Below are 11,665 nucleotides of genomic sequence, written 5' to 3'. Positions count from 1 at the left end.
GGAAGATGCTTGTGAGTAAGCTACTCAATCTGATTAGATATTTAGCTGGAAGTATCACAGATGCGTAATCAAAAGGCTACCACAGCCAGACTGTTTGCTCCTTAGGATTTCTAGATATTGCTCTATCCTGTACCCTAGTTTGCCCTACCCCCTGTAATCAATAAAGTTCTCCTTTTTGACTGGTGTGGGAGACTTATTGAGGGGTGGGTCTAAATTATGCCTAAAAGACCCCTTAGGTCTGCAGACTAAGGGAGACTTTCCTTTTTGCCCCCGGACTTGGGGAAGTGCCCCAAGTGCCTGTATTGGGTCAAGTACCCGTAGGACTATTAGGCCTGTGTTTCCCCGAGGACACAGGGCTGAGACAGTCCAGTCTCGGGGTGGTGGCGGCACGTTACCCCCAGACTAGCGAGTGTGCTCCAGGAGAGGGGTTGGCCAGACATAAGGCGCCCCAGGGAGGCATTCAGAGCCTGGAAGGTGGTCGGGCGCAGGGAGGTGGGTGGCTCAACGCAGGAGCACCCCTTACTGGCCCGCCTCATGTGGTGGAAACAGCAGAGGGATACGAATACCCAGCTGTGTTCCTGAGGTGGGATCTCTGCACCTGCCACACCTTCCACCCCTAATTTTCTATGATTGTATGACTCTAAGTTGTTAGGTCTTGACTACAAAATTTGTTTGTGACAGCCAGGCTGGGACCTCACACTGGAAGATGAAGGAAAGGAAGGCACACTGCAATGAAAAAGAAAATCTGACCAAAGTCACTCTTTGCTTTAAACCTTTACTAAATTTGCATTTGAATCCATCTGCAAAAGGAATGGCTGGCAGTGAATTTAGAAGATGAAATCTCTTCTACAGAGCACTAGCTTGTCACCCTTTCACATGAGGAACGTCCTGTGACCTCCCTAGGAGTTCCACCTGTGGAGAACCTGGAGGACTGAGCCCTTTGATTGCATGGCAGCAACAAATCAAATAGTTATGTTTGTATCTGAAGCATCACTCTTTTCAGAGTAGACTTTAGATTTATGTGTACAGCGTAAGATGCATTAAGCAGCATACACTTCTTAATTCCATAAAGAGAAGTAACTGCCCTCATTGCTTTCATGTTTCCTGAACCCAAAATGTAATGGTGTTTAAGGTTTCTGGAAGGGTGTGTAAAATAGAAATGCAGACTAAATTCAGAGCAGTTATCTGTTGTATGATTAAAACCTCAGCACTTGCAGTTTTGCTGTGCCTGTCTTGTTTGAAGCTAATTCAGTTTATAATCTGGCAGGAATGATGCCCTACAGTCAGTTTTTATTTAGCCTTCCTGGTTCAGATCCTAGTTAAAGGAGAGTGGTGCAGGATTTCATTTTATTTAGATGCATACCCAGAATGTGAGGTCAGCTCACTCCTACCCAATATGCTTGCCTCTGGGGCGAGCAACATTTCCGCAGAATACAGTGGGTAAACATTTGCATTCTTGCTTCCTCCCACTTGTTAAGATATCCCAGTTGTGTATTACAAAGCAGAACGCTGTGGGTGCATAAAACTTAAACTGTGTTTTTGTTTTGCATGTATATGTTTTACGTTTTGTTTTGAGGGGGTGATTTATATTTATTTAATGAAGCCTAAACTAGACCCTGTACATGTGTTCGCTGTGAGGTCCTCCTTTCTTCCTACTTCACAGCTGGGTTGACAGATTTAATAGGAGGTGGTAAGCTCGTTAGAGGTCACTGTGCATCTGTGGCTGAGTAGCACCCTGATCCCTTTGGCTCCAGTGCTTTGTTCTTGCACCTTTTGCAGTGTTGTCTTTCCAAATTGCTTGCATCTGGAGAGTCATATAGTTAATTATACTTCAACAACTTTCTGTTGGACTGTGTAATCGGTTATGGCAGGTAGGGTATTGAGGATCCAAACCTACTCTGTGATAGAAATCCCTGGGGGGATCTGGAACTAGTGTTGCTGCAATTTGAGTCCTGGATGCCTAAAAAAGAGAAGTTTGGTTGCTTTTGCTTAAACAATAAGAATGGTGTTCTTGGATAAACCAGGTAAACTACCTTGAGGTAGTACATACGCACCCTGAGAATATGGTGTACATACACACATATGGGAATATGGTGTTCTTTTTGTGTCAAGTTCAAATACAGATAAGCATTCAGTCCCATAAAGTGTTGCCTGTGATATTAAGATAGCAAATTTACTGTTCCATGTAAGACACTATTGCAGGTTTGGGCCAGTGTCTTACCAAAGTAAATGTCTCATTACATGTAGCAATTGCGCAAGGGCTGCTTTAGAGAGAGTTGGGGCTTGGGTGACTAAGCGAAGCTAACATAGAAATAAACTGTCCACTGCTTGGGGATAAATCATTTCTTGGAATAAGGCTGACGGCAGGTTCTAGGAAAATTTTTCTCTATATACATGTTTGAACTACTTTTTTGCGCAAGTATGGTATACTCTACAGCACCCATCACTGGGAAGTCACGATTCTGCTCCCATTGAAGTCCCAGTAAGCTTTACAAAGGACTTCAGTAGGATCAGCATACTCCAGTTTCTCTAGCAGTAGAAAGGGCATTATTGAATACTTTACACTTCAGGTTCTGCTTACTGTAAAATTTTAAAAGTTGTCATTTTTCAGACAAAGATTGCAGGAGTTTCCCTCAGGCAGTCACTGGAGAAGGCTGGATCTGTTTTTCGACTCATTACTATTTACATAACATTCTGAGTGTCGTGTTCCCTGCTCCCCCCCCAACCCCATTAACTTTTAAAATTTTAAAATCTAGATGAGGAAACAGCCACAAGAACAGAGGAAATTGATGCTTTTTGCTCTGATGCTAATGAATGGTGACTTGGAATATAAATTACATGATAAGCACCTCTTAGTATCTTGTACTTGTTAGACTTTAAATCTAGTCTAGATTTGAGTGCAACTTTACAGAAGAATACAAGGAGAAAGGATGGAGAAGAGTCAACATTTCATAAGAGTGCTGAATGTACAAGTAGTGTACTGCCATAGAGATAACATGCTTCACCGATAAAACATTGCGACTTCCACTGCAGTGCATCTAGGCTTGGTTTTATATGCCATACTAATACAGAGGTCAGCAACCCCCAGCCTTCAAGCTTCTGCTGGTCTACAGAGTCAATTGATCCGGCCCATGAACATGGGGCTTCGGTGGCATTTGGTAGCAGAGGGCTTTGACAGCAGTGATGGATATAGGCACTTTCCCCGCCATGTCACCAGGGCGGGAGAAGTGCCACTGGCAGCTGGGCCCAAGCACCCCTCTGACCCAAACTGAGTCATTCCAGCCTGCAGTCTAACAAAGTGGCTGACTGCAATGCTAATGTATATGCCTATCTTCCAGATCTAACCAGGCGAGCACTATCAGGCTCCCCACTTGTCTGTAATATTGACAGCATGAGAGTGGTGGTACTGCTTTCCTGCTGTCAAATTTCCAGACCTTTGGGGAGCTTCCATCCCTGCATGCTAGATCAAGCTGGCATAGGAACTAATCCCCGGCAGTGTGCTGCTGCTGTGTCCTGTGGGGTCCAAAGCCTGAGCACCACTGTTGTGGGGAGTGACTGTGCCTCTTTCTCGTGAGACTACAAGGGTGATGTCTGGCTCCAAGAGCAATTTTCAATATGGGCAGTTCTGGTTTAAAAAAAAAAAAAAGTGGTGGTACAGCTGTCCTGCTATCCCCAGTCTAGACACCTCTCATTATGGTTTTGGTTCCTTTTGACATTAAGTGTCAAATATAGTGCTGGGTAAAGGTACGTCTAAAATAATATAAATACCCTGCATTCATAAGACAGTTTCTGGTTCCAAGTTATAAAGCAAGCCCTGTGCTTCTCACAGGTGTTCTTTCTGCATGTGAACAGAGCCCCGTTGACTTGAAGGATCTGACTTCTATGGTCTAGAATAATTCTCCTATTACTACCCTGAAATTCAGCCAGCTCTGGAGGGAAAGCAAGTGGCTGTTTCATAGTGCATGACAGCTCTGCACAACTTTTAAGACCAGAACTACCCAAATTGAAAATTGCCCTGGGAGCCAGACATGCTTCTAGTCTCATGGAAAGAGATGCAGAGTCTCAACTGATCATACAAAGGTCAAGGCTTTGGTTCTAAACCTTCTGCAAAGAATGGGGACAACAGGGCAGACCCTACAGTGAGAGACTGCGGGACCTGAACCTATTCAGCCTCCACAAGAGAAGGCTGAGGGGGGACCTGGTGACCATCTATAAACTCACTAGGGGGGACCAGAAGGGTTTGGGGGAGGCGCTGTTTCCCCTAGCGCCCGCTGGCATAACAAGGAGTAATGGGCACAAGTTGATGGAGAGGAGGTATAGATTGGACATCCGCAAAAACTACTTCACAGTTAGGGCGGCTAGGAGCTGGAACCAACTTCCAAGGGAAGTGGTGCTGGCCCCTACCCTGGGGGTCTTTAAGAAGAGGCTGGATGCCTACCTGGCTGGACTCATTTGAGTCCCGTTTTTGTTTTGGGGTTTTTTGTTTTTTTTTTTTGTTCTCCCCCCCTGGCGGGGGGCCGAGCTAGGGGATCTACTAGGTCCCTTCCGACCCTAAATCTATGAAACTATGAATGCATCAGTAGCATAGTCCCCTTCAGTGCTATGTTTGTGTATTAGCTCAATTCTGAGTCATGGGGAATAGTGTCACATACTGAGTCACCAGTGCCACTTCCTGTAGCCTTGTCCTATTTAATCTGGAGATCTCATGAGTTTACCACCTGGTTGGGAGGAAATGCTAAATAATAATTTTATGGTTTTATTTTTCTTATTATTCATAGTAAGCCAAACAGACATTTGTTTCAAATTAATTTTCTTTGCTAACAAATCTCTTGCACAGGTAATGGTAAGGAGTCCTGTTTATTTAATGCATTCATACTGTATTCCTAGTCTGACACTTGACGAAAGTCCCATTATGATTTTTTTTCTGATGTACTGCATATGGCCGCAAACTGCTGTTAAAGGTTGGAATGATATGGTTCTTTCTGTGTGCAGAAGGCCTTCCTGGATGAAGTCAAATAGATGCATCTTGGTAACGTGGAAAATGTTGCACTGATGCCTTCACTACCATCTTTCTGTCAGTTACTGGAAAAAAATTTTGGCATGTGTTTAAAAATAATTTTCTATGCTGCCATCACATTATAGTGGTAAGGTCAGATGGAAACCTGGTATGTGGTGGCAGCTAATATTGAAGTTAATACTTGCTCCATCAGCTTAGGCACAGCAAGGGACCAGGATAATGAGAAGAGCATAAATGGAACAGTGGATTTAACTACTCAGCACAGCTTAAAAAGCTCATTACTAAAGAAAAGGCTTGTGAGAAGTTTTGGCAGAGAAGTCTGCTTTTATTGTTAAATTGCAAATAGAACCTGACTTTGTTTTAAATCAAGTTTTTGAATCTGTTACAAGGCTTTTTAAAAGCAAAGTAACTGTTAAAAATCTGTTTCAGGTTTGGTTTCCAAACACTTAAAAATACAGTTTCTGGAGCTAGAATTTGGTCTTGGTACAAAACCTTCCACTGCTCCACTTTACCTGTGTCCAAAAACTCAAAATAAAATTGATTACCATTCTTAGCTAAAATATTATCTAGAGAAAATGAGACATGCATGAGACTCAACACATTTCAAATAAAAATAAAAAGTCTGTATCTCTGCTAATACACTGTTACAAGCTGTAGAGTAATTTTTTGACTATTAATAGCTTAGCTGAAACTCACTAGGAGCAGAATTCAGTTCTTAGCAGACATGTTCCTGTACTTTATAGGTTTTCTTCTTCAAGAAACTGGATTGTACCCACATAAGAGAGATTAAAAACCAAGCTGGTTAATAGAGTTTCTAGTAGACTTTTAATTTAGCATGTAACTAATGAAGAGCTTAGAAATTGTTGAGAATGGAAGATTATAAATGCAGATTGTTCAATTAATAAACAAATTACCTTATCACAATGAGGTGAAAGATGTTCTCCCATCCAGTCCCTGCCTCCTCGAAGCAGCCTCTTTGTCATGTTACATTAGGCCAGGGGTGGGCAAAGTATGCCTATGGGCCGGATCTGGCTGGCCAAAGGGTCCTGTTGAGCCCGTAGCTGCTCCTTTGAGGGAGAATTGTATCTGGCCTGTGGCTGTCCTGGCTTTTTGCAGCTCTCTCCCTTCTCCCTTCCCCATGCCGTAGCCGACTGCAGCAGCAGCTCTGGCTCCAGTGGCCAGGAAACAACTCATCTCCCTGGCCTGGGCTGCCCTCCCCAGCCCCCAATGTATGCTCTAAGGCAGGGGGGGCTGAGCTCTTGGCCAGGATTCTGCACAGTGAGACTGTCTGCATGCAAGTTCAACTCTGGCCATTTGCAGACCAGACAGCTTGGCGAAAATTGAAGCTCGGATATGGTTCTCCCTGCTGGCAGGGCTGGGGCTGGAAGCCATGGGTTATCTGGCCCATCCCGGCCAGGGCCTGGTAGGGGTATGGGTGCCACTAATGCAGTGCCATGCTGTGTTTCCATGTGCTGCTTCAGGCCATGCTATATGGAAGGGGTGGGCAAAATGTGGCCCGTGGGGCCCCTAAAAAATTTAGAAAATTAATATTAATCTGCCCTGGGTTGCCTGTCATTTAGCCCTCGATGGTTTGCCGAAACTCAGTAAGCGGCTCTCTGCCCAAAATAATTGCCCAACCCTGCTATATGGACACAGCTGGAGCAGCTGGCCTGGCTCCTGCCTGACCTAACTGTGTGCTGGAAACTGGGGGAGGGGGTGTAGGGAGAGTTGTGGGTGGGGTGTGTGCATGTGCCTCTGTCCAATTGTGTATCTGCAGTGTGCAACAGCTCACCAAAACTCATTAAGTGGCCCTCCAGCCCAAATAATTGCCCACCCCTGCATTTGGCTCACTTCTTTTTGTTGCTGGCTAATCCCATTTATAAAGAATGCTTTACAGTTTGCTTCTGTGATTTGAACAGAATATGGCACATCTTTTCTTGTCCCTCTTACCTTGAGGTCACATCTGTTACCTACCATTGGTTTATGAAATTTGTCCTGGGCCTCATCTCTCTCCTCCATTACTGTGCACATACACCTGTGTTGCTTATAGCATTGTCTCCAGTTTGTTGCATGAGATAAGCTACAGTGCCTCTGAAATATTTGTAAAGAACACAGTACTCTGAGGAGTATCTTTTTTTGTGACTTTTCAGCATGTTTCAGTAAATGCTTGAACCAAATATTAAGTAGCTATTCAAATTTTGTATTCATACTGTTTCAGGCTATCTTTTGCATCTGAATATGCTAAGTATTCCACTACATTTGTCCCCTTGAAAATATTTTCTCCCCAATCTTGGAGCCTCTATCTGCTGATTTTATTCTTAGTACAGAATCAGTCACAGACAAAACAGACATTCCTTTGAGTGTGCAGTAACATCTGGATCATTGTTTTCCTCGATCAGGGTGCTATGGCATTCTGGGGTATCTTGAGATCCTTTGAGGCATGCTGCAGGGTGCCACACAATCACTGCACTGTTACATGTGAAAACATGATACATAAAATAAACAGATTTCAAATAGGAATCCTTAGGGTTAAAACCATTCTGACCTGTTGTGGTCTTTTTGAGTTCTTTGCAGCAGAAGACTTGCTCAGGTATTTTCTGTAGTCAAAAAAGCAAGTGAAAACTAGGAGTTGGCATTTTCTGGAGGGTGCCTTGAGGATCTGTTAAATTATGCCTTGAGTCTTTCAAAGGCTGTCTTGAGCCTAAAAAGTTTGAGAACCACTGATCTAGATACTGAGGACTGGTTTATATTAGTATAAGCTAAAATGTGACTGTAAAGTTAGTGTAGTTTTAACTACATAATTCTCCTAATGGACACCCTTATTTTGGTATAACAGCACCTTTTCCTATTCCTCTTATACCTTTTGTGAAAGCAGAAATATAGTTCTTCCAACATGCAGTTATGTGTTTAAGTCTTAAGACAAATGCATATTTGGAGTTACTACTTTAATGTGCATCTTCAATCTGCAAGTTTCATCTCAGAGTTCCCCCATATAATGCTTCAACAACATGTAGTAGGTGTCCCCGGTAGGTAGTGTTGGATGGAAACTATAGTATCCCCCAGACTTTTGAAACATGGGAGACCCTTTTTTGGATTAAAATGTTGGGTGTGTAGGAGGGGGGAATGAGTGTGTTTTTTCAAAATATGTAACGTATTCTATTCTCCTGTGACAAATTTATACCAGTGCTGAAATTAGTGTCATTTTTTTTAACGGTACAAATACCTGTTTCTTTAAACAAAAAACCCCCCCCCCCCCAACAGACAAACAAACAAAAAAGGATTAATCTCTATACCAGTGGTTCTCATCTTTTTAGCCTCAAGGTGGGGAATGGCAGAGTGGCTGCCTGGGGGGAAGGGGAAGGCAGGGGCAGTTGTTGAAGGTGCTGCTGCTATACATAGGGCAGGCACACGGTGCGGGCTGGAGGAGGAGAGCATTTACCTTGTGTGAGGAATCTCATGACATGCCTTTTGAGAATCACTGGTTAGGTTGAGCACTGGTGTGGGCGTTTTGAGTTCTCGTGCAGCCTCTAACATGAATGCATTTCCTGCCTGTGCACAAGTCAATCAGCCAGTTTTAAATGCAGGTGCCTAATGTTAAGCACGTTTTTTTTAGGTGCTGAAATTTGGCTTTAAGTGGCTTTTTGTCAGAGAGGCCAAGTATTGATATCTGTGTGTGCTTAGTACCTCAGGCCACTCAATTATGGTGCCTCTAACTTCAGACTTTGTGATTTGCACTCTCCTTGGTTCTGTGCTTTGCTTTTTGCAAAGAATTTATCCAATAACTAACTTATATTTTGCACAGGAGTGTTGAAGATTAATGCAGTTAATGATACCCTAAAGCTTTGAGAATATCTGTGTGGTAAACTTCCTTGTATATGTCTTGGGCACAACTCTGCAAAGTTTCCTCCTAAACTTCTCACTCACAATTTCTCTAGGCTTAATCAGGAACTGAGGTCACTCTGTACCCATGTACTCCCAGTACTTAAGTAACCATGGCTTGCTTGACAAAGTATATACAAACACCAGAAAGGCTAATAATGCAGCTTTAAACTGGTTTCCTTTTAAAGCCTATCATTCAGGAAAGGGCTGATAATAAATAACCTGCGTGTTTAATAATGTGCATGTGTGCTTCCTTTTGCCTTAAACTTTGGGAAAACAAAGTAGTGTAGCAATATCCTTTGGGAAACTAACAGTCTTTAAATTTGGACTGAACAGCTTTTTATTTTAGAGTGGAGGTCAGCAACGTTTTTGGGCAGTGCCAAAAACACCCACAACCTCAACTTGTAAGATGTTGGCATTTTGCTTGGCACAAGTGCCATGAGGTAGATGATGAGGGAGCCATGAGGGGTCTGATCCTTGTTATGGTAGCACAGCCCCAGCCCCTTCCCTGCCACCTGCCCCGAGGCTCATGCTCGCAGCCGGCAGAGGGGAGGCTGCAGGCAGCTGCGTTGGGGTCCATGGAGCCCTGGCCTGGTTCATTGTGCCTCAAGGTTGACAGCAGGGAAGGGGCCAGGGTTGCACTGCCACAACAAGAATCAGGCCCCTCGAAGCTTTCCCACTGTCTGCCTCAAGGCTTGTGCGCCATGCTCTGGCTTGTGCGCCATGCTCTGGCTTGTGTGCCAGGGGTTGCCTATCCCTGTTTTAAACTGTAAGAAATATAGTGCTAATGAGCCTGTAGCCAAAGGACATTTTGAACATGGAGGAACTTGTAACACTATGAGGTCTTTTGGCCTTTATCCAGACTCTGTAATTAACTTAGGGTTAATCATTACTTAGCACTTCAAGGTCACTTCACTGTGAATTTTCCTTCTGAGTTTGGCAGTAGAAGACGAGAGCTGGGAAATGCAAAGCCAGGTTCACTGTGCCCTGAGTCTTCAAGTAAGCTTCTGCTTATGAAAGCGTATACGCCTCTGACTGATTTGGTTAGTTTCTAACTAGGAGTCTGCCTGACACAAGAAGGCAGCTGGCCAATTTCACAGGCAGATCCCAGGGCCAGAATCCATTTTTGTGGTCTGTGTGTGGCAGGACTCCCCACACCCCTGATTGTCTGAGCCCACCTGAATTTGCAGTTTTCACAAATTGCACAACCACAAATTTGGTAGGTCTTATCTATAATAGTGGTTTCCAATCTCTCGTCCACAGGCCCCTTGGGGTCCACCAATTACATCTAAGGGATCCATGAAAGATGACTGTGCTCTGTCAAAAGTATGTAAATACCCATGCTTACAATTCAAAGGGGTCTGCACCTTGGTTCTAAACTTTTTGGGGATTTGCAAATGAAAAAAAGGGTGAAAACCACTGGTCTATAAGGTGCTGAGCTACCCAGCCTTCTGTCTTCCTTCTCAGTAGAAATGATGACCTGCTGCTGCAACAAGTTGCTTCATCTCCCAGTCCATGTTCTGTGGAGATAAATTGGGTCCAAATAAGATATTAATAGGAGCTGATATCTCCAGAAATATAGATATGTGATGTGTTTTTTTTTTTGTACCTTATCTTTCCAGGTGAGCCCAGACCGCACTGTTTTTGCCCTGGTTCTGAAAAGCTTAAGTTCTAATGAAGAGTCAGAATACTTTCTATACTATCTTAATGGCTTGCGTGCATTAGAAGTTAAAGTGAATTTGTGAACCAGACTATAGCGTAACTAATTCCACACATGGTACTTGCTCACACAGTGCAGGTGAGGCCATGGTTCCTTACTATGAGGTACAATTACATTTTTGTGTTTATTGATGTGTTTATTATTGTCTATAATATCACAGATGGGGAGGCATAGGGCATTCTTCAAAAGTCCTTAGTGTCTTTTTGTCATTGTGCCACAGTGGCTTATGCTGTTGGTTCTTACATAAGGGATGATGTGGATGTGGACCATAACATTTCTGTAATCTGAACCAACTCATTCCCTGCTGCTGCTGCTTTTTCTCCTCCCCTCCGCCATCCCCCAATCCTGTGCCTCTAATGGAGGCTACAAGTTTAAAGAATATTATGGGGCACATCCACACATGCAAGCACGTGCACTTGCAGCAGCTCAAATAGAAGCGTTGCAAGTTTGAGTCGGAGCATTTTGCCTCTGCACATGTGCCACATGCACTTGTTGTGGCGCAAATTGTGCCACTTAGGGAAAAACAACCCTGCCTGGCTCCTCCCAGATCTGCAGTCACGGGGAGATAGAGCCTCTATAAAAACCTGCCCTGGCCAGAAGCTCAGGGCTACTTGCCCTCAGGAGTTTCTGGGGAAGGAGCCTCTGGGAGGAAGTTGGCCACACCCCTTCCTGTCCCAGGCTGCTGTTGCTGGTTGCTGCAAGCTTGGTCTCAGGAGCTTCTGGGGAGAAGATGGCCAGGCCCTTTCCTGCCTCTGGCTACTATTAGCTGCTGGCTTGGTCTCAGAACTTTCGGAGTAAGTTGGCCATACCTCTTCCTGCCTTGGGTGGCTGCTACTGCTGCTGCCCCTCAGGGAGGGGCCTACTGCACTGCACCACACCCCAGCTTCTGCACCCCTGTTCCAACCTGCTGCCCAGCCTGCTGCCAAGCTGTGGTCAGGGGACAGCCTGGGGAGGGAGCCTGTGCTGTCTGTGGGCCCCTCCCCCACCATCACTGTGACCTGGTGTTTGTTGTGTGGCTGAGGAAGCCAGCTCACATTTCCCCAGCCCTT

The 11,665-nt window shown here is 44.4% G+C and overlaps 1 protein-coding gene across 1 annotated transcript in view; it reads left to right on the top strand.

Annotated features, from left to right (window-relative positions):
• MYO10 (myosin X) overlaps positions 1-11,665 on the top strand; it is a 242,585-nt gene that overhangs the window by 33,073 nt on the left and 197,847 nt on the right. The gene's annotated exons all lie outside the window — the stretch shown is intronic.

This window comes from Gavialis gangeticus, unplaced genomic scaffold, assembly GCF_001723915.1.
Source record: "Gavialis gangeticus isolate Ggan-Ray unplaced genomic scaffold, GavGan_comp1, whole genome shotgun sequence".
NCBI classification, from domain to species: domain Eukaryota; kingdom Metazoa; phylum Chordata; order Crocodylia; family Gavialidae; genus Gavialis; species Gavialis gangeticus.
Note: the sequence above shows the minus strand (reverse complement) of the source record. Positions and strands in the feature narration are given on the sequence as shown.